Here is a 20,827-nt window from a genome sequence, read left to right as displayed (position 1 = left end):
AGCTTGGGATTATAGGCACCTGCCACCATGCCGGGATAATTTTTGTGTTTTTAGTAAAGACAGAGTTTTGCCATGTTGGCCAGGCTGGTCTCGAATTCCTGAGCTCAGGTGATCTACTCTCTTTGGCCCCCCAAAGTGCTAGGATTACAGGCATGAGCCACCATGCCCAGCCCAGCCTCTTCTTGAACTTCATGCAAAATTATGTGCCCTGTTATAGTCTGAGGCCTCAGCTCCATGCTATCAGGTTTCAAGGACAGCAGCCACAGGATACCTATATGAGGACTATGTGAGAACAAAGTGAGATGTCAAGTGGGTGAGTGCTCTAAAGAGAGAAAAATTGATCATTCCAGCTGTACTGAATTCAGGTCCTAACAGAGACTCCCAGGAAGGAAGGGCAGATGTGGGGTCTTTTGTTCCTTCCCACAGAGGCAAGAGTACCGAACAGACTCTTTGGGCCCTGATTTGCCCAGTACCTACACCTTCCTCCCCATCTTATTCCTAAGCTGAGAATGGCAAGTATGATGGTAGTCTGTCAGATCTAGGATCAAATCTTCACCACTCTCTGCTGTGATTCTGTGCTGCTCACATCCCTTGGGGTCTGTTTCCTATGTATAAAATGAAACCTCTTGTGAAAAGCTTTTTGCTCATTGATTAATTTAAGGAATGAATTACACTTAATGAAGTTTTGGATTTTATTAATAAAATGTATGGACATGTGTTTTTCTCTTGTTAGATAGGTACCTTTGTAACATCTTTGGTTTTCCCTCTGAGCCTACAAAGCTGACAACATTTGCTGCTTGGTTTTTTGTTTGTTTGGTTTTTGAGAGAGTTTCACTCTTGTTGCCCAGGCTGGCGTGCAATGGTGCAATCTCGGCTCACCACAATATCTACCTCCTGGGATCAAGCAATTCACCTGCCTCAGCCTCCTGAGTAGCTGGGATTACAGGCATGCACCACCACGCCCAGCTAGTTTTGTGTTTTTAGTAGAGACAGGGTTTCACCATGTTGGCCAGGCTGGTCTCATACTCCTGACCTCAGGTGATCCACCTGCCTTGGCCTCCCAAAGTGCTGGGATTACAGGCATGAGCCACTGCACCCAGCCTGCTGCTTGTGTTTTACAGAAGAGTTTGCCAACCATACTCCGATGGCCTGGGCAGTGATGGAGGGTTTAAAGTGAGGGGTGGCCTCACCAGTCAGGGGTAAAAGACCCTCTCTACCCAATGCTGAGTGGAGAGTGATGAAGGGGGCAATGGGAAGCAGGAGAACTGTGAGGAGGTAGTGGCTTAGAGCAGGCTGAGGAAGGCAGGGCAGTGGAATGAAGGAAGCAGAAGCAGGGTGTGTTTTAGAGGGATATCTGGCTTCTGAAAATATCTAGCCCTATACCTGCCCCCTATACCACTGTGACTGCCACCCCACCATCTACCTCACCTCACCCACTGCTCTGTCTCCACATTGCTTGGCCTTAGCAGCTACAGGGTAGGGGGCACCTGAGGTCTCAGTCCTGGGCAGAGGTCCCAGGTTGCTAGTGACTCTTGCAGAGACAGGTTTGTTTCCAGGGCCACTGCCACCTTCTCTTTGATCCTACACACCAGTGCAGCTCTAGGCTCCTGGCTTTGACTTCAGGGGCCCAGGCCTGGGATTCTGGAAATGAAGCACGGCTAATGAGCACAGGCAGCAAGGAGAGGGTGTGGTCATGGCCATACACACAGGCGCTCCTGGGACAGAGAGATACACCCAGGCCAGGCTCTTCACAAGCCTAGGTCCCACCCATGGCATCCCCTTCCCAAATTAAAAATATACATCCACACAAACACCTGTACATGAATGTTCACAGCAGTAGCATTTATAATATCAGAAGAGTTGGCAACAACCCCAACGTCTAGAATGAGTAAACAAACTGTGGTATATCCGTACAATGGAGTATTTTTTTTTTTTTTTTTTTTTTGAGACGGAGTCTTGCTCTGTCACCCAGGCTGGAGTGCAGTGGCACAATCTCAGCTCACTGCAACCTCTGCCTCCTGGGTTCACGCCATTCTCCTGCCTCAGCCTCCCGAGTAGCTGGGACTGTAGGCACTCGCCACTACGCCCGGCTAATTTTTTGTATTCTTTAGTAGAGACAGGGTTTCACTGTGTTAGGCAGGATGGTCTCGATCTCCTGACCTCATAATCCGCCCACCTCGGCCTCCTAAGGTGCTGGGATTACAGGCGTGAGCCACCGCACCCGGCCTACAATGGAGTATTATTCAGCCATAAAGAAGAATGAAAAACTGATACATGCTACAACATGGATGAACTCTGAAAACATGTTCAGTGGTAAAATGCCAGACACAGGAAACTACATATTGTATAACTTCATTTATATGAAGTATCCAGAAGAGGCAAATCTAGACACATAACGTGGATTAGTGGTTGCCAGAGGCTGGAGGAAGAGCAAATAGGCAGTGATGATAACAAGTATAAGGGATACTCACACACCTGAGGTCACACCTGCACAGACAGGTGGCATCAACACATGCAGGACTGTCACGGTTGCTTCTGGACCGAACGAAGGAGGATGAATGCAGAAATGAGACAAAGACAAAAGGATCTGTTTGAAAGAAGGGGTCAGGGGGCTCCTTGATTCTAGGGAACAAGGGCCCTGAGCTTTTACAGCCCTTCATATTTATTAGGTAGAGTGAATAGGGAGGAAGGGGTAACTGTCAGTCAGCTATTTAACACAGGCCCACATGATTGCTTTCTTTGTTCAACAGGTTCTAGATGTTCCTGTAGATAACCTCAAGGAGCATGGGACCTGGGACATGACTGCCCCCATCATTCCTTCTGGTGGCAGACACAGTTTGTCAGTTTGCCAGCATCTTGCTTTCATGAGAACAGTTTGCTGTTCGCTCATAGAGCCTCCAGTGGTATATTGAGTTGGTCACGACCCTCATTCCTTCGGCCTCCAACATCTCCCCCTTTTTGTTTTTGCATTAATTGAATAAAGGTAATTTCAGGCTGTGCAGCTTTCAATTGCTGGTTGGTGGTTCACCTGATCCTATAGACTATAAGCAAAAAAACAGAGACATAACAACATTATTCTTCTAAAAGAGACATTGAGGTTATGTTTAAGTAGGTCCAGGGGTTGAGGCTATCTAAGTCCTGCTGGAATTCTGTTTAAGCTTCTAAAAGAGGGCTGTTATTTTTGAGTTTGCTTATTCAAGTTAAGAATTTTACTCTGGCCGGGCGCGGTGGCTCAAGCCTGTAATCCCAGCACTTTGGGAGGCCGAGGCAGGTGGATCACGAGGTCAGGAGATCGAGACCATCCTGGCTAACATGGTGAAACCCCGTCTCTACTAAAAATACAAAAAACTAGCCGGGCGTGGTGGCGGGCGCCTGTAGTCCCAGCTACTCGGAGGCTGAGGCAGGAGAATGGCGTGAACCTGGGAGGCAGAGCTTGCAGTGAGCCGAGATCGCGCCACTGCACTCCAGCCTGGGTGACACAGCGTGAGACTCCGTCTCAAAAAAAAAAAAAAAAAAGAATTTTACTCTGTAAGTTACTGATATCAAAAGTAATATTGGATGTAAAAGCTCCCTGCAAATGAGCTTTTACAAGGTTCCATGGATATTTACTTTGGTTCTATTCCAAATTGATCACACAAATATGAATATGATTGAAATGACAGTGCAATTGCTTCTGCAATTGCAAACTTTGTACCTGCTTTCCCGGCCACAGAACAGTAGTCTTTAACACTGCTACCTTTGTTTGTAATTCGGTATTAATTTTATTTTGAAGCATCCATGCCTGGTTGGCTGTACGTGTCCAATTTTCTACATATTGGGCTGTTTGAATAGAACTATGTAGTGCTACTGAGGACACCACAACCGAGGTTATTAGTGTGACTGAGATTACATTAAAAATTACTATGTTTAAGGCTTTATGTGCACAATGAGTGAGCTGGGTAAGGAGTTTTACAAAATGTAAAGCAGGGGTGGCAGCCCAAGGTTTGGACAAATTGACAGGGATCCATAACCCAGGGATACGACCCAGAATTATTAGAGTGGGGATGTTGTGTGTTTGTATTGTGCTATGATTGAGGCAGTGATACAGTTGACAAGAGTCACAAGTCAATTGGGTGATGTTTACTTGGAGTTGCTCCTTCTTAGATGCTAGAAAAACATAGGAATTAAAAATACAAACCAGCCAGGCGTGGTGGCTCACGCCTGTAATCCCAGCACTTTGGGAGGCCAAGGCAGGTGGATCACCAGGTCAGGAGTTCAAGAGCAGCCTGGCCAAGATGGTGAAATCCCATTTCTACTAAAAATACAAAAAACAAAAAATAGCCTGGTGTGGTGGGCGCCTATAATCCCAGCTACTCGGGAGGCTGAGGCAGAGAACTGCTTGAACCCGGGAGGCAGAGGTTGCAGTGACCTGAGATCGCACCACTGCACTCCAGCCTGGGTGACACAGCAAGACTCCATCTCAAACAACCACAACAACAACAAAAAAACCCCACAAACCATAAATTGGTAATATTTTTTACAAAGGTGATATTAAAACTGTGTTGAATAATATTACTATTATTGGATAATGTTCTGACCCAGATGCTGTTATTCATAAATGGGAGTGTTGCCTTCCATATTGATTCCTGAATTGGGCCTCTTTTTCCTAGATGACGCCACTAAGGTAAGGCTGGGCTAAAGCCTGTCCTGTGCCAAGCAAGTTGTGCAGTCAACTGGGGGATTGAATCCCAGTGTGATGTGGCGAAGAGGTGTTGAAGGTCCGCCACCAGTGCCAGTGAAGTTTGTGCCAAGAGATCTGATTTTCATCTTTCCCATCTAAATGGCCAAGGGAACCCCAGTCAATGTTTCCCATTCACACAGAGTTGTCTGGCCAAAGGGCCAAGACACTGGGTCCAAGGAGGGGGGTGAGAAATATTAAAGGGAGCCCATTCCGTATAATCAATACAATTTGAGTGATGGGGCCAGAAGTGATTGGTGAACACACCAGTAACATTAATGGAGCTGAGGCCTAATGAATACATAATTTTTCCGTGGTGATTTAACCATGCCTAAGATTGGACTGCAAGACAGCTGCAGTTGAGTGACATATCCGTGGTGATACATAAAGGGAGTCCTTCCAATGGGGTGGTGTAATTGATGCTATTGTTCTGTGTCAGGGGGAGTTAGGGGTCCTGGTGCCCATGCTCCCTGATCATGATATATTTCAGGAGGAGTGTCACTCCAGAGTACCAATCGCACTGCTGGTGGGTTAGGAACATATGCCCAATATGTTTTTGCCTCTACACAGGGGAAACATACCGCACAGGACACTACAGCTAGCATGGCCAAGAACATGGAGTCAGGGGTTTTTGCCTGACCCTGGCGCTCCAGCAGTTTTTCAGCTTCCTGTGTGGTTTTCTTGATCTGTCCCCATGTTATGGGGTTGGCTGTCATTGTGACTCCGGTCGGCCCTCGTTCTGTCTTCGCATTCAGATTCCGCTGGCTCATGGCTCGTACTGGAGGGAACAGGCCCATGGTTGAATACCATGGATCCCTCTGGTCTCCCATTCCATGGTCACACACACCTGGAGGGCACCCACACGGTTTGTCCATCTCCTGTAAAACACAAGCATACCCTCGTCCCCATGTCAGCAAATCCACCGGACCTTTCCATTGTCCCTCTTCCAGGGATTTCCATAACACTTTTGGATAAACTTGCCTCTTTTCCTCTAGCACTTGCCAGTGTCGTTCTGCTGGAGTCTTGCGCTCCATACCAGGAGTCAAACAATTTAAAGTAAACAAGGCAGCCGGGCGCGGTGGCTCATGCCTGTAATCCCAGCACTTTGGGAGGCCAAGGCGGGTGGATCACGAGGTCAGGAGATCAAGACAACGGTGAAACCCTGCCGCTACTAAAAATACAAAAATTAGCCGGGCGCGGTGGCGGGTACCTGTAGTCCCAGCTACTCCGGAGGCTGAGGCAGGAGAATGCCGTAAACCCGGGAGGCGGAGCTTGCAGTGAGCTGAGATCCGGCCACTGCACTCCAGCCTGGGCGACAGAGCGAGACTCCGTCTCAAAAAAAACAAAAAAAAACAAAAAAAACACAATAGTAGTAAACAAGGCTAAATGTAATTTTGTTTGAGGTGGTAATTGGTCTCCTATTCTCCCTTTTTGTTTTTTCAGCATACATTGTAGTGTTTGGTGTGCCCGCTCAATAATGCCTTGCCCTCAGGAATTGTATGGAATTCCTGTTTTATGATTGATTGCCCACAATTGTAAAAAATTTGGAAAGCATGACTAACATAAGCAGGTCCACTGTCAGTTTTAAATTGTTTAGGGACCTGTATATGGGCGAATGATGACAGACAATATCGTCAGACATGACCAGCTGTTTCCCCAGTTTGGCATGTGGCATGTAATATATGGGAGTAAGCATCTATAGTTACATGAACATAGCGGAGTTTGCCAAAGGCTGCTCTCTCTCTATATGTAGCATTCATCTGCCAGATTTAATTCGGAGCCAAGCCTCATGGGTTGCATCCTTCCACGGGTGCAACACCAGGGATATGCTGGCAAGTGGGGCAGGCTTGTACAACAGCTCGAACCTGGCTGCGAGGCAGATGACACATAACGAGTAAGGGCAGAGGTGTTTTGATGCAGTAAAGCATGGGAAGCTTGGGCTTATTGAAATACAGAACTGATGAATTTATCTGCTCTATCATTACCTAGAGATAGTGGCCCAGGAAATTGCGTGTGAGATCAGATACAAGAAATATGAAAAGGGGCAGCATGAGAGCAAACAGCTTTCTGGAGTCTCAGAAATAGGTTGAGCAGTTCTGGTTTTAAGGTGCTCTTGATAGTGGCAGTTTTAATGCAACTAGCTACATTTACAACATAGGCTGAATTACAGACAATAGGAAATAAAGGTTGAGCTTTAAAACTTGAATAACTGCCATTAATTCGGAGTGCTGAACTGAAACTCTAGGGGTCTTTATTATTTGAGTATGTTTAAGTCCATAAATGGCTGTGCAGGTTTTGGAAGAGCCATCGGTAAAATAGGTCTGTCCACCTGAAATGGGTTTGTGATGAGTAATCACAGGGGGAATAAAAGGGTGAATTTTATAAAATTGCAAAATTTTGTCTGATGGATAATGGTTATCTATTATTTCTACAAAATCAGGGAAAGTGATCTGCCATGCAGTCGACACCTCCAGGCCTCAGCCTGTTGTTGGGAATCCAAGGTAACAATAATTTTATCAGGATCATACCCTGTAAGCATTTTTGATCTATGCCTGCCTATTGTTATAAATTGTGTGACTAAAGAAAGATAAACTTGCAAAGATTTTACTGTTTGGATTAAAAAATCCATTCTATTACCATTATAATTTTGTCTATGAATTGACCTAAAAGTCCTGCTGGAGAATGGGGGGTAGCAAGAAAAAACAAAAGCAACGTCTTTTGTGGTTGTAGCCGGGAGGCATGTCGTTGCTGAAACATCTGTTCTACAAGCTGTAATTCAGCTTCTGCCTCCTTAGTAAGTTGCTGAGGGGAATCTAATGAAGAATCTCCCTGGAGGGTTTGATAAAGATGAGTGAGTTGATAAGGAGCAATACCTAGCATTGGGCGCAGCCAATTAATATCCCCTAATAACTGCTGAAAGTTATTCAGAGTTTGCAATTTGTTCTTACAAAGAGCTACTTTCTAAGGCTAAATACTTTTTTCAGTAACAATAGTACCTAAGTACTGGTATGGGGAGGTTGTTTGCACCTTTTCAGGAGCTATTTTAAGATTCCATTGAGTTAAAGCCCATTTTATTTCTCTGAATAACTGGTATAATACTTGATCTGTAGGAGCGACCAAAAAAAACATTATCCATATAATGAATGACGTAGGTGGTGGGAAACATATTCTGAGGCTCCTTCAATGCTTTTCCTACAAAATGCTGACATAACGTAGGACTGTTGAGCATGCCCTGGGGTAATAAAACTTTTCATTGATCATGAGAGACAGGCTCTCTCTGATTAACAGAAGGCACAGAGAAGGCGAATTGAGGCTTGTCCTTCTTGTGTAATGGTATAGTAAAAAAACAGTCTTTAAGATCTATTACTACAAGAGGCTAATCTTTTGGAATGGCTGCTGGGGATGGCAGACCTTGCCGTAATGCACCCACTGGTTTAATTTGTGCATTAACTCTCAAATTATGCAGCAGTTGCCATTTTCCTGACTTTTTTGGGGTCACAAATACTGGTGAATTCCAAGCACTAACTGATTCTTTTGTACAGCCTGCATCCAACTGCTTTCTTACCAGCTGATGGAGTTGAGTCAGTTTCGCCTGTGATAGGCGCCATTGATCCACCCACACAGGTTTATCAGTCAGCCACTCTAGCGGCAAGGCAGTGGGTGGAGAAGTATCAATGACCCCTATCAGAAATTCTGATGCCCTAGCCCTGTCCTATCCGTTTGCCCAGTTACCGATATTGGATTGGGGTTTCCCTGTAGGAACTTTCCCAAGCCTTTCCCACTCTGATATCACATTTCCTTCAATATTTTAAATCCTGGATTATCAAACTTTTCATTTGTGAGTCTCATATCCCATGCTGTAAGTAAATCTCAGCCCCAGAGATTTGCAACATAAGGTTGAAAAGTACATGGCTGTCCATCTGGACCGAGACAAAGTAAAATTTCAGCACTCTGTTGAACACTTTGAGCTGTTCCTACTCCCACTAAGGATGTAGAGGTTAATTGCAGGGGCCAAGATGGGGGTCAACTGTTTTTGGATATTACTGAAACATCTGCTCCCATGTCCACACGTCCATAGCACTTCTTTCCTTTAATTTGCACTGCACAGGTGGGTCAATTAGAAGCTATGGGTTGGGATAGGTAAATTTCATGTGTAGTTGTACTCCCAAATTCTTGATTTCCTGTTTTCTCCTTTTGTGAAGAAGGGTGTAATTTGCAGAGAATAATAATAATAAGCAATAGCTGAGCAATATATTCCCCAGGTTTAAAAACCCAAAGATGTTGTGACATTACAATTACTTGAATTTCTCTTTCATAATCAGAGTCAACAATCCCAGGGACCACAGTAATGCCCTGTAAGTTAAGATGGCTTTGGCCTAAAATTAATCTTTTATATCCTGTTGGCAAAGGTCCCCAAATGTCGGTGGGAATTTTGGTGGGTTTCTCTCCTCCAACTAACGTGACCCTTTCTCTGACTGGGCGATCTAATCCTGCACTCCCGGGTGTTCCAGAGGAGAGGGAGTCAGTGTTCCTCCAGGAACCCACCCCTGTAGCCGGGTTGTGGCCTGGATGGGGAATGCCCTCATTGTTTGAGGGGCTGGGCCCAGGCCCCATTTTCATTTCCTGACAGCGGGGTGCCATTCTGATGAAATTTTTAGCAATATTGATTAGCCCAATGATTTCCTTTATTATGGCAAGGGCAGAGTCCTGGTGTTTGTGTGTGTGTGTGTGTTTGGGGAGGGGGCAGGTACTGCATTATAAGATCCCTTCCGCCTAGAGGTCTGATGGCATTCTTTTTTGAAATGTCCAATTTTTCCACAGTTATAACATTTTCCCACTTTAGGGCTCAACCCTTGGCCCTTTTCAGATTTGTTCACTACTAAATTAGCCATTGCTTGAGCTAACATTGTTGAACGATGGAGTTCAGTTCCCACACCTCACAGGCTTTGAGAAAATTTCCCAAGCTCTCTGTACATCTCACAGGTGCTAATGCACATTTACAATCTGCATTTGCATTTTCAAAAGCTAGGGTCAAAGTAAGCATTTTCGCAGCAGCAGTATGAGGAATTTGACGCTGCACTGCCTGTTGTAACCATGCAATAAACTGTGCATAGAGCTCTTGTGATTTTTGCATGATATGCGGAAAAGATTATACTGGGGCCCCTTTCTCAGGAATGGTGGCCCAGGCATGCTTAGCAGCCAAGGCACACTGATGGTAAGCGGCATCTGGAAGTGCAATTGTTGCACCAGGTCTGAATAAGAGTCACTACCCAACAGCATTTCCTCTGTAATGTTCCCATGTCCAACGGCAAGATTCTGTCTAGCCTGGTCTGCACACATTTCTTGCCAATTTAAATTCCATGTCAGATATGCACTAGCGGACAAACAAGTGCAAGCTAAATGCTTTATATCCAAGGGTGGGAAGCACACAGCGCTGAATACAGATTCTAACAATCCTAAAGTAAATGGGCTCTGTATTCCATTAGTAACCACACTAGCTTTTAATTAGTTCAATAATTTAAATTTTACTGGAGTGTGTTCATGAATAAACTGCTATGGATTATTTGGATCAGGCCTTAAGGTGATAGGAAAAGCGCAAGGTCCTAGTGGCTCGCCAGCTATGGCTGCAGCACGCAGAATTTTTTGTATTGGGATCTCTATTTCTGCTACTGGGGGCAGTACAGGCCAGTTCTCATCCTCCCTCTCCTGTTTATCATTTTCAATAGGCGCTGTTGGTGAGACAAAAGATTCTTTCCATTTTTGAGATTCAGAACATAGCTCCTGCTGTCCAGCAGAATAAGAAGGGGACAATGGCAGGAGAACAGTACAGACCAAACCCCAAGCAGAGAAAACAGAAGGATCCACTTTAAGAGCTTTCTGATAAGCTCGTTTCAATCCTTCTCCTACTTGGTCTCCATTTTCCACAGCCAGGGTACCTGTCTGCAGAAACCATGGGTTATGTGTAATAACCTCCTGTAAAAGCTTAATGTTTGAGAACTAACCTGAGCACCAGATTAAGTAAAACTTCAAGCAGCTGCACATAATGTTGCTCCTCAAAAGACAAATTCTGCCCCATGTTACCCTGATTCAGAAACTCCTCAGGGAACTGACTATATTCTCCACCTGCAGACTCTTCCTTCCAGGGGTTCCTAGTTCCTCTAATCAGTTTCGCTTTCTCTGCTCTGGCAGACCTTCCTCGTTCAGGTCCCTGGTCGGGCACTACTTGTCAGGGTTGCCTCTGGACCAAATGGAGGACGAAGGCAGAAATGAAGACAAAGACAAAAGGATCTGTTTGAAAGAAGGGATCAGGGGGCTCCTTGATTCTAGGGAACAAGGGCCCTGAGCTTTTACAGCCCTTCATATTTATTAGGTAGAGTGAATAGGGAGGAAGGGGTAACTGTCGGTCAGCTATTTGATTTAACACAGGCCCACATAATTGCTTTCTTTGTGCAACAGGTTCCAGATGTTCCTGTAGATAACCTCAAGGAGCACGGGATGTGGGGCATGACTGCCCCCAGCATTCTTTCTGGGGGCAGACGCAGTTTGTCAGTTTGCCGACATCCTGCTTTCATGAGAACGGTCTGCGGTTTGCTCACAGAGCCTCCAGTGGACCCTCATTCCTTCGGCCTGCAGCACAGGACCCTCCCCTCCCAGGGGCGCATAAGCGGTGACACCTGGCCAGACACGGGAGGTAGCGCCCTCACGCACCGCGCGCGCCTCTGCCCGCACCCACCGGGGGTCGCGTTTCCCTCACGGTCCCACCCGCCCACTCGTTCACTCCCACCGCCAGCACTCTCAGGCCAGGGCGCCTGTCCATCCCTCACAATCACCCTCGCCGCTCCTCCACACACCACTCACCACTGAGGCAGCCTCCTCAGAGAAGGCCCCGCGATAGTCCGCACGCCCGGCCGCGTCTTACACACGGCCGCCAGCACTTCCGTTACGCACTTCCGTCCGGTGGCCAGCGGCCGCCCAGGACTTCACCTCCCAGAAGGCCCTTCGCTTTCCTGCCTGGAAACGGGCATGCACGGGAATACAAGGCCTTTTGGGAAATGGAGTTCCCAGAGCTGCGGGGCCGGAAGGGGAGCGCGGGAGCTGCAGATGGTCAGAACCTGTCGGTTCTGCGCAGGCAGCGCACCTAAAGGGAAGTATATTGACATCCATGGTTTTATATGTTCTTTGAAATATACAGCATATGTACTTTTTTCTTGCTCTACGCGCACACATGTACACGCATAGATATAAAAGTATATCGTTTGGAGATATTTCCCCCCCCGAACCTTGTATATCCTTAAGCAGATGTCCCTTAAGAACAGGTACGTTCTTCCACTCACCCAAGTAATGACATTGAAGCCTGTACCCAATCCCCAGTCCGCATGCTAAATTCTCCAGTTGTCTCAATGTCTTATGTAGTTTTCATCTTTTATTCAAGCACAAACTAAACACGCATTACACTCTACTGTATCATTTCAAGTTGCTTTCAATCTAGAATGGATCCTGTTGTTTCTTTATAATGATCTTGACAGTTTTCATGTATCCAAGCGAGTTTTCCAAAATGCCCTCCAATTTAGGCTTGTCCGTATAGAGTATAAAACAATCATCATCTAATTTTACACACTTGTTTTATTCCACTGACCCTGCACATTTCTCCACTGAACAATTTTTGAAAACTTTTTGAAACATGGCATTACACCGTATGAATGCCATTTATTTATCCCCTACCTCCAGGCATTTAGCTAGAAATTGAGCAACAGGTGTATGCAGTCCCTGTACGTTCGTATGTTCAGGAGACTCCCTAATAATAGGCAGGCCCTGCATGATGCAAATCACCTTAATCGAGGGAGGTGTCCCGGTACAGTGTGGGACATGATAATTCCATCTACACACAAAAGGCCTGTATGACCTAGTGGAGGAGGTTCCCAATGTGCAAACTGACTCGGGTTACCCCTCCCTATTCCTACCACGGTCAGATCATCACAAGGGTCTTTAAAAATTCTATCAGCTATTTCCGGGCACGGTGGTTCACGCCTGTAATCCCAGCACTTTGGGAAGCCGAGGCGGGCGGATCACGAGGTCACGAGATCGAGACCATCCTGGCTAACACGGTGAAACCCCGTCTCTACTAAAAATACAAAAAATTAGCCGGGCATGGTGGTGGGCGCCTGTAGTACCAGCTACTTGGGAGGCTGAGGCAGGAGAATGGCGTGAACCCTGGAGGTGGAGCTGGCAGTGAGCCGAGATCATGCCAATGCACTCCAGCCTGGGTGACGGAGTGAGACTCCGTCTCAAAAAAATAAATAAAAATAAAAACAAATAATTTTTTTTTTTTTTTTTTGCGACAGAGTGAGACTCTGTCAAAAAAAAAAAAAAAAAAAAAAAATTCTATCAGTTATCGGCCTGGCGCGGTGGCTCACGCCTGTCATCCCAGCACTTTGGGAGGCCACAGTGGGAGAACCACTTAAGCCCAGCAATTCAAGACCAGCCTGGGCAACATAGTGAGTCCCTGTTGCTATAAATGAAAAAAAAAATTTTAATAAAATTTTAAAAAACCATATTTACATCTAAATAGCTATACATGACTAGTGGCTACCATGTTGTACAGTGCATCTGGAAGATGTCCATGTTGATTTCCTTACAAGAGACCTACGGGAGACTGCTTTTTCAGACTGGATGGAGATTTCTTTCCAGTTACCCATTGCAGAAACAACCTGAATACCTTGGAGGACATGCAAATAACACTGGAAATGGACCTGGCTGTTGCCTACAACTTGTATGTAGGGGGCTCTCATAATTGGGGCTCACTGATACAGGAAATTTTAAAAAGTAACTTGGAAATGTATGTGTGCGCTACAGCCACCTTCCAGGGACCTTTATCTTACATCTTTGGTATTGTCGAGTTAAAGCTGTTTTACACTCAACTGTTTCTGTCAACTGAACACACAAACACACATACACAAGTATATATAGAACAAGTATGAATATGACCAAGACACACAGTCTCTGCTCATGTGAAGATTGTGTGGGGGACGCAGACAGTAAACAATGAAAGAAATTATCAAAGTTACTTTAATTTGAAAGAGTTAAGATTTTTGTTTAAATTTATTTTTTGAACTGGTAATAATTTTACATGTTTCAAAAATTCCAAAAATATAGAAGGATAAAGAATGAAAATTACTCCTCATCACTCTCCTCCCAATTCTCCTGGCCAACCAGTATGCTTGACAGTTTTACCCTTTCAGAGATTGTGTGTACATATAAACAAATGTTTCTTATTTATTTATTTATTTATGAATGAGACGGAGTTTTGCTCTTGTTGCCCAAGCTGGAGTGCAATGGCACAATATTGGCTCACTGCAACCTCCACCTCCCAGGTTCAAGCGATTCTCCTGCCTCAGCCTACTGAGTAGCTCGGATTACAAGTGTGCACCACCACACCTGGCTTTTGTATTTTTAGTAGAGATGGGGTTTCACCATGTTGGTCAGGCTGGTCTTGAACTCCTGACCTCAGGTGATCCACCTGCCTCAGCCTCCCAAAGTGCTGGGATTACAGGCATGAGCCACCCCGCCCAGCCTGTTTCTTCTTTAAATAAATGGAAACATACTCTACAGTTTGACATCTTGCTTTTATCTACTTAACTATCTTGGAGCTCTTTCTCACATTAGCATAGTTTGAGGATCCCTAATTCAAAAATCTGAAATCTGAAACACTTCTGGTCCCGAGCAGTTTGAATAAGGGATACTCAACTTGTATATAAAGAGTTTTCATTTTTAAGGCTGTGATCTCCATTCCACCGTAAATGACTTAGCCAGTTCCCCATGGTGGACACGAGGGTTGGTTCCAAATTCTGACTTTTAAAATTAATAGCATAATGAAAACCATGTACAAACAGTCTGCACACATACAAATGCATGTGTAGGATTCATTACCAGCAGGTTTGCTTAGACAAAGGGTTTATGTATTTGTAATTTACATAGTGGCTGATAAACTGCCCTCCACAGAAGTTGTATCAATTCACATTCCCACTGGAAATGTATAAGAACCCCTCCAATGCCCCCTCTGAGAAAACTCAAGGCTGGTTAAATACTGGGTGGAGAGCACATTGTTACAATCCTCCTGAAAGTTAATTTAAAAAGCTACATGAAATTCATAGAGAAAATAATCAAAATATAGTAAGCATATGTTACAAGAGAACTAGAAGGGATTCCAAATTTCTAAACACAAGATAACTATACACATATATATTCCTCTGTGTGTATGTAAAATTTAGTGTACACTATATGTATGTGTAGACACACATGTATATTTTAAGAAAAATTGCAACGAAAATTAGTAAAATCCTAATAGTAAGGACCATCTATGGATGGCTAAAGTATAAGGAATTTTACACAAGTTTTCATATATATATATTTTTACTTTTATGCATTTTCCAAGTTTTGCTACAAAGAACTCACATTACCTTTACAAACAGAAAAAAACATGTCTTTTCCCTAGTTAACAGTAATTTCCACAGAGGAGTTTCTTCTGTTTCAAAATATCTACAAGGAAATCAGTAGGAATATCATGTTTAGAAAATGTGAACTGAAATGAGAAACAGAAAATATGCAAAGATCTGAAACACTTCTGGTCCCAAGCATTTCGATAAGGAATATTCAAGCTGTATATAAAGAGTCTTCATTTTTAAGAATGTGATCACTATTCCACCATAAATGACTTAGCCGGTTCCCCATGGTGGACAAGGAGGTTGTTTCTAAATTTTTACTTTTAAAATCAATAGCATAATGAAAACCATGTAGCCTGCACACATATAAATATATATGTAGGATTCATTCCCAGCAGGTTTGGTGAGACAAAGGGTTTATGTATTTGTAATTTAGAGACTGATAAACTGCCCTCCACAGAAGATGTATAAGAACTCTCCCACACCCGCTTCGAGAACTCAAGGCTCGCTGAGTTCCGGTTGATTGCTTAATCCCAGCTTACCACTCAGTGAGGCTGCTATAACCTCAGCCAACCCCATGCCCTCTCAGAGAAGTATCAACTGTGACCCCTTCAGGACTGGCCGTTTTGGGGGCCAAGGTGGAGGGAATGAGGCAATCACCGGCCTGACTTCCACAGCTGTCTAGAACCATGCTGTCACTGTTGGTCCCACTGCTTCAGAGGGGAGGGGCTTTCCTGTCTGGATTCCCAAGCCTGTGCCCCAAACTGCTGGTGGAGCAGAAAGGAGGAATGATCACGAATAGGGTTTTGGTACCAGACTGTTTGGTTCACGTTCTGGCTGGGCTGCTTGGTAGCACGTTGCTTCTCCTCTTAGGGCCGTTCTGCACTGTTGGTGGCGGTGGGGATGAAATGAAGTAAGCAAATCTGAAATGTTCACATGGCAAAATCAGGACCTCTAACTCCACGGAGTGGGGAAGGGGAGAGGCCAAGAAGACTGATGACTGATTTTCTGGCTTCCACGAAGGGTTGGCGAGTGGAAACCGCCTCCAGGAAAGGGATCAGGGAAGCAGAGACTAGTCTGGGCGGAAAATGAGTTTTGTTTGGGGTAGGCTGGGTTTGGGGAGCTTTCGGCACACCTCGGGGAGCTGCCCAGCAGCACACAGCAGTTGTCTGGGTCTGAAGCCCAAATCTCAGAAGCACCAGACTGATTTGGGAGTGAGCAGCACAAAGCTAGGGATGTGGATGACACCTGGGGAGGGCGTTGAGCACAAGGTGGACTCTGGGACAAGACCCCAGGGACCCCAACATTTAGGAGGGCTAACGGGAGGTTGAGAACTCCCTGAAGAGTTGGAAGGAACCCCACAATGCAAGGAGATGGAGCTTTGCAAAGAGGTTAGCAGGCTTCACAGTCCTGGGGATGAAGAGAGACGACACCAGAGGTGGTGCCCTGGACAGTGGTTGCAGTGGGTTCTGTGAAGCAGTAGGGGCGGACAGCGGGTCTGAGGTGTGAGCTGCCACCAAGGGAATGGGGAGCACAAGCAATTCTCCCAAGAGCTTGAAGGAGAAAAGCAGCAGATACGGCTAGCTGCCTCCATCATCCACTTCCCAAGACTTCTCTCCTACCTGTCTCCACCACAGAGGTTAGAAAGGTAAATACGAGGTTTCTAAGCCCCGCTGTTATTAGGGGTGGCCCCCTGACCCATCCGTGGCCAGTGAGACTTAGGGGGCCATGTGCTGCAGGCTTCTGGGAATGTTTTTCCTTTAAACATCATCAGAGATAAGTGTTGGCCTGCCCATTCCCTTCTTTCAGTCTTCACTGTGGATGCAAGGGCTGGAGCCATAGTAGTCTCCCCGTGATCACGATGGAAAGGTTGAGAGAACTGCAGAAAACATTGGCTATTACACAGCTGAGCCATTGAAAAGACAGCCTTTGAACAAAGCCTAATCTGTTTAAGCCATGGTCAGCTGGGTGCTGACATCAAATTCTAACTCCACGACTTCCTAGCTTGGGCTGGTTACTTTTATTCTAGTTACTACTAACTTTTGTCCTGTGCCTAATTTTGACTATCTGTAAAATGGTACTAACTCACAGAACAATTATTGTGGCAGTGTCTGAGGATGCAGCATTTAGCTATGCGAATGGAAGGTTATCTAAGGAGATAGAAGTGGCGCAGGTCAAGGTAGGAGGCCAGAGTTGCTGTGAAAAGTGAGCGCTGACACGGGCAATGTTTTGAGGACAACCCCAAAAAGGTAAGTGCAGAGAAACGAACCTGGGCCATCCACAGTGTCCTGTTGAACCTCTAGAGATGAACCACAAAGCTGGCTCTGGCATCCTGGAAGCCAGCTCTGCTTTAATTGAATAGCTGAGTTGTCACACTCCCAGCATCCAAAAAGCAAGAATGGACACGGGAAGTTCTGATGCTAATGAGTTCCAATGCTCAAACATTCCAACACGGTTATTCAAATTGCTGTTTGGCAGGGTGCACTGGCTCACATCTGTAATCATAGCACTCTGGATGGCCAAGGTGGGAGGATCGCTTGAGCCCAGGAGTTTGAAACTGGCCTAGGCAATGTAGGAAAACCCCATCTCTACAAATAAGAAATTTGCTGTGTGTGGTGGTGCATGCCTGTAGTAGCAGCTACAGGGGCAGCTGAGGCAGGAGAATCGCTTGAACCTGGGAGGTTGCAGTGAACCGCATGACACAGCAAGTCTCTATTTAAAAAAAAAAAAGATAAATTCCAACCAAATGCACTGTGTGGATCTTTAGATTATGATTACCATGAAACAAATAGAAAACAAAACAAAATTTATGAGGCAACCCAGAACATTTGAACACTAGATATTTGATATCTGTTTAATGTGATAATGACAAGATAGTTCTAGTTGAGATTTAACAAAATTAATTTTTCCTGTTTCATCACAGAAAGTCAGTGAAAGTAGGCCAGGCGTGGTGGCTCACGCCTGTAATCCCAGCATTTTGGGAGACTGAGGCGGGCAGATCACTTGAGGTCACAAGTTTGAGACCAGCATGGCCAACATGGTAAAACTCCATCTCTACTAAAAATACAACAATTAGCCAGGCATGGTAGTGTGCACCTGTAATCCCAGCTACTCAGAGGGCTGAAGCAAAAGAACTGTTTGAACCCGGGAGGTGGAGGTTGTAGTGAGCCAAGATTGTGCCACTGCACTCTAGACTGGGCGACAAAGCAACACTCCATCTCAAAAAGAAAAAGAGGGCCAAGTGCGGTGGTTCACACCTGTAATCCCAGCACTTTGGGAGGCCAAAGTGGGCAGATCATGAGGTCAGGAGATCAAGACCATCCTGGCTAACACGGTGAAAACCCGCCTCTACTAAAAACACAAAAAATTAGCCAGGTGTGGTAGTGGGCGCCTGTAGTCCAACTACTCAGGAGGCTGAGGCAAGAGAATGCCGTCCCGCGAGAGGCTGCAGTGAGCCAAGATCGCGCCACTGCACTCCAGCCTGGGCAACAGAGTGAGACTCCGTCTCAAAAAAAAAAAAAAAAGAAATTAAGTGAAATTCTTTTTTTTTTACTGCAATGCCCAGTGGAGAAGAATATGAACACCCTCAGGGCTACTGCTCTGCTTTGAACTCAGGCTCGGCAGTTTTACCCGCCATGGCTTTCACACTATCAGGGCACAGCAAAAATGCAAAATGACAGCTTAGTATGATTGTGAAATGGTTTTGTCCCAGTGGAGGAACATGGTTATATATATATCCAAGGCAGGAGAGTGTGGGGGAGGTAGGTGGGTGTACCAGCAAAAACATACTACTCATGTTTGAAAATGTCCACAATAAATCCTTAAAGGTTATTCAGAAAAATAAGTGGCTGGGCACAGTGGCTCATGCCTATAATCCCAACACTTTGGGACGCTAAGGTTTGAGACCAACCTCGGCAACACAGTGAGACCCTGTCTCTGCAAAAAATAAAAAAAAAAATTAGGAATGGTGGCGCATGCCAGTGGTCCTAGCTACTTGGGAGGCTGGGGTGGGAGGATCACTTGAGCCCAGGAGGTCAAGGTTGCAAGTGACCAGTGATTATACCACTGACTCCAGCCTGGGCAAAAGAGTGAGACCCTATCTCAAAAAAAAAAAAATACTAATAATAACAATAATGGATTATCTTCCTTATTTCACATCAGTTATGAATGCTGCAAAACAGTAAAGGATGTACTAAAAATACATCATGTATAAACTAGCTAATGACACCATTTGTTAAAATCAAGCTTATATGATTTCTAGTCCAGCCCTGATCAATCAATTTGAAGTTTTTTTTTTTTTTTTTGAGACAGAGTCTTGCTCTCTCACCCAGGCTGGAGTGCAGTAGTGCGATCTCAGCTCACTGAAACCTCTGCCTCCCAGGTTCAAGCGAGTCTTGTGCCTCAGCCTCCCCCAGGTAGCTAGAATTACAGGCACGCGCCACCACACTTGGCTAACCTTTGTATTTTTAGTAGAGATAGGGTTTCACCACGGGTCCAAGCTAGTCTCAAACTCCTGACCTCAAGTGATCCGCCCTCCTCAGCCTCCCAGAGTGCTGGGATTACAAGCGTGAGCCACCACACCCAGCTTGAAGTTTTAAAAATGTCAGCTGCATTTCTGGGCTGGGTTTATACCCAGGTGGCTTCTCTACCTTGGCACTACTGACATTTGGAGCTAGAGAATCCTTTGTTGAGGAGCCGTCCCGGGCACAATAGGATGTTGAGCAGCATCCCTGGCTTCTACCCACTACATGACAGTGGCACCCTTCCTCCAGGCACAGCAGCCAAAAATGTCTCTAGATGTCACCAAATGTGCCCTGGAGGCAAGAGCACCACCACTTAAGAACCTCTGGCTCAGCTGGGCGTGGTAGCTCATGCCTGTAATCCCAGCACTTTGGGAGGCCGAGGTGGGCGGATCATGAGGTCAGGAGTTTGAGACCAGCCTGGCTAACATGATGAAACCCCATCTCTACTAAAAATACAAAAATTAGCTGGCTGTGGTGGCGGGTGCCTGTAATCCCAGCTACTCAGGGGACTAAGGCGGGAGAATTGCTTTAACCTGGGAGGTGGAGGTTGTGGTGAGTCAAGACTGCGCCATTGCACTCCAGCCTGGGTGACAGAGCAAGACTCCATCTCAAAGAAAAAAACAAAAAAAAAGAACCTCTGGCTCATAGCAACACCAGATGTTTTTCAAGAGGAGCTGTGACACTCCCCTGCAGGGAATGCTGTGAAATTTCATGGGGGCTAGTCATGTAAGTGGGTTGGGGGTGTGGCTGAAATGTGGGCAGGAGCCATGCATGCTGCAAAGATGGTGAGGAACAGAACCGCCCCCAGTGGACCACATCAACAGATGTGGAATAAGCAGTTTTCAGGGTATGAACTGAGAACCTAACTTGACTTCACACATAAGCACAAGCTAATTGCTGCATGCCTGGAATTTACCCAGAATTTCCCAGAAATGCAATAATAGCACATTGTGTTGTTAAAAACGTTTCCAGGAGTTGGTTACTACTTTGGAAGGTCACGTTCCACCTGGGAAGGCCCCTCACAATATTGCCATGGTCAACATCATACCCTCTACCAGTCCACAAGCAACAGGCTATTGTCCTAGGTCTCCTGGCAAAATTGGGCCCACAGTGACAAGGAGAAATAGTGCACCAAGTCAGTACACATT

The 20,827-nt window shown here is 45.5% G+C and overlaps 1 long non-coding RNA gene across 1 annotated transcript; it reads right to left on the bottom strand.

Annotated features, from left to right (window-relative positions):
- Positions 1 to 2,340: 2,340 nt before the first annotated feature.
- On the bottom strand, positions 2,341 to 11,638 carry LOC112613414. The gene is made up of 3 exons (XR_003116947.1): positions 11,576 to 11,638; positions 5,299 to 5,595; positions 2,341 to 3,041 (listed from the first exon to the last, which is right to left on the bottom strand). It is a non-coding gene; the product is annotated as an uncharacterized LOC112613414 (long non-coding RNA).
- Between the last annotated feature and the right edge of the window lie 9,189 nt (positions 11,639 to 20,827).

The sequence above is a fragment of the Theropithecus gelada genome, chromosome 19 (assembly GCF_003255815.1).
Source record: "Theropithecus gelada isolate Dixy chromosome 19, Tgel_1.0, whole genome shotgun sequence".
In the NCBI taxonomy this organism is placed as follows: Eukaryota; Metazoa; Chordata; class Mammalia; order Primates; family Cercopithecidae; genus Theropithecus; species Theropithecus gelada.
The sequence above is the reverse complement of the archived record's forward strand: the minus strand, read 5'-3'. Positions and strand labels throughout refer to the sequence as shown.